The 2,881-nt window shown below is 40.2% G+C and overlaps 1 protein-coding gene across 3 annotated transcripts in view; it reads right to left on the bottom strand.

The window, feature by feature from the left end:
* The window catches only part of LOC116702746 (glutamine-rich protein 2), a 27,952-nt gene that overhangs the window by 13,563 nt on the left and 11,508 nt on the right, over positions 1-2,881 (bottom strand). The gene's annotated exons all lie outside the window — the stretch shown is intronic.

Raw genomic sequence — 2,881 nt, 5'->3', positions numbered from 1 at the left:
AATAAAAATCTGCCTGCCTCTATGGGAATTTAACATAGGGGTGTGCATACTTTCGCCCCCTGTATTTTAAGGAAGAACATTTATTTATTTAAAATACATTATTCATTCAAAAAGAAAATTGGTGTCCTTAAAAGGTTGGATTTTCCGAATTTATTTGAATTAAGGCATTAAGATAAATTTCCAAAAGATGTTTTTTATTCCTTTTTTTAATCACCTTTAGCGTGGGTGTGTAAACTTTCTCAGGCCACTGTATGAGCATGTGAGCATTGTTTTAAGTCCGACTCAAAATATATATTTCTATCCTTTTCTGAGTGTTCCTCAAATGGGGGTACGCGTACCTCTAGGCGTACTTTAGAGTATTGCAGGGGGATGTGAGAATAGGCTCGTTTGAGATGAGCCAGGTCTGCGCAGAATCGGCGATTGCCGCCCGTTGCATGCTGGTTAGATTTGTGTCCAACTTGCTCTGACATCATGCACACGTGGGCAACAATAACCTCACGAGATCAAGGCAGCCGCAGTTGCTTTTCACAGACTGCAAAACCCCAGCGGACACACAGCATGCTTGGAAACGCTGGCCTCTCAGCTGATTGGTTCACAATCGACTCAAAATGATGATGTTTTCTACAAGAATTTTATTGTTTTTGAATCTAATTGATTTGATTTTAATTACCATTTGTCTGATTTAAACGCTTATTCTGTGCAGAACACACGGATCATCTACAGTCTGTTGTTTATTAAGATCAGCAACAGATCGCATGTAGAGCATTTTGAGAGCTACTCTGTCTTAATAAAAACAACTGGAGACTGTACCAGCTGATATATGTGTCTGATAACATTTGATTAAATCAGAATCAGACCTAACAGGATGTGAGTGTTTCATTACTTCCTGCTCACCCTGAAGGCTGCTGGAATATGTTCAACTTTACCGCAGCTTTTTGTCACTGCCCCCTGCTGCTGCATGCTGCTCTCGTCCACTTTACAGGTGAAGCACAGTTCACCTTGAACGGGCCTATTTTCGTTAAAGCCTCTAAACACCCACGCAGGTGATTTCAGTTTTTGTGGCTGATTACAAATCTTTTCTGCCAGTAAAAATGATAAAGGTATCATTTGTCCTGCCCTAAAAAGAGCACCAAAGCTAACAAGAGATTTAGGAAGATGTCAATCAATCAGTCTATACACACCCACAGAGTCCTGGGAAGAGGTCTAATCAGCTAGGTTAAAGGAAAACACCTGTGTGGTTGTTCAGGGCTGATAAATGTTTATTTTGAAAATATCAGTATAATAATAATTCCTAAAATAATCATGCAAATTTAATGACAGATTCTTAAAATTTAAAATAGAATTTAAGTATATTTTCAGCCACAAGGTTACTGTTAAATCAGAAACTGATGGCGCATGCCAAACCTGTAGGTGGAAGTGTAACGAGAAGCTCAAGCCCACGTTAGCCAATCGGAATGCCGAAAATTTAAACAACACCAACGAATCACTCCCTCACTCATGTCTTCCTCGGTTGCTGGAACATCTGTTTGTCTCAGTTTACATGCAAATAAAGTTTTCCAAAATCTCCACTCCGGCCGGAGGTTTTTAGAAAAAATGTTGTTTTCAGAGGAAAATTCTCTGTTTATATGTAAAGGAATGGAACAAACAAAGGGAAATGTCCCCGTAATAACCATGAACGTGAAAACAAGGTATGAGACTAGTCCCAGAAAGGCCCAGGGGCCAGGGCTGACACCAGCTTCAACTACTGAACCAACAATGCTGGTGGTGAATGTCGAGGCTGGTCTCTGAAGAGTCACAGTCTTACAAAATGAGGCATTTTGAATGCTGATTTCAGATTTAGCATCCCTATTCACTAAGGGTGTGACGAGATCTCGTAAAACGAGATCTCGCGAGATTAAAACGTGACGAGATTTCTCGTCGAGGTGAAAAGTTGTCTCGTGAGGCGCTGTGATGTCAGCGTGATGGAGCGTGAAATATAATTGGAGATCCCCCCGCCATTTTAAGTCATTTGGTGGCAACATTTTGGTTTTCCTGCGGAAAGATAAACGGCGAAAAAAGTGACAGACAAGACGAACACAATATGTAAACATTGTAAGAAAAAATGCCGTATACCGCGGCTAACACGAGCACTATGCAAAAAAACTTACAGCACCACCACAGCTCTCTACTAACTACTGCACCCGCGACGAAAACATTAAAAAAAAATTTAAAAATTTGTTTCTGTTTGCACTTGTAGTTTAAGAGAGCAGTACTTTGGTTATTGATACACTTACTGTTTGCATTTAAAGTGTTATTTTTCTGATTACAACATTATTTATTATACTGTTATTTTTTTTTAAATAAACAGTATACAGCACCTAAATTGTTTTGCATTTGTGATTTTTCAGTTGAATAAAAAACTATTTTCATTCATAATTTCATAAAGGATTTCTTTAATTTTTTTTTAAAATCTCGTCTCGTCTCGTTCTCGTGACCCCAATCTCGTGATGTGTCTCGTCTCGTGGAGTAAGCGTCTCGTCACACCCCTACTATTCACCTTTTACTATGTGGAAATTTTTTTAATGCAGTGTCAGGTCCGGGGTTGGTCTCCTTTTGCCAGACCCTCCTCCACAGCGCTGTGAAGGAAGGTCTGGCTACTTTACATAGCATTCCAAAATGGGAGGACAACATGCTCTGGTTTATTGGCATTTCTTTAAACCCATCACAATCGTACTGGGCGGTGCTAAGCACCGGGAAAAGCCACGGAGACGCTGCAAAATAGCCCCGGAAGGAACTTGTTGTGGTGGAACATGTGTATGTTTGTTTTAGTTGTGCGACAGAAAACTCAGATTGGACACATAGTCTAGCTGGCTGTCTGGATTTACCCTGCAGAGATCTGAGG

The sequence above is a fragment of the Etheostoma spectabile genome, chromosome 15 (genome assembly GCF_008692095.1).
Source record: "Etheostoma spectabile isolate EspeVRDwgs_2016 chromosome 15, UIUC_Espe_1.0, whole genome shotgun sequence".
NCBI classification, from domain to species: domain Eukaryota; kingdom Metazoa; phylum Chordata; class Actinopteri; order Perciformes; family Percidae; genus Etheostoma; species Etheostoma spectabile.
Note: the sequence above shows the minus strand (reverse complement) of the source record. Positions and strands in the feature narration are given on the sequence as shown.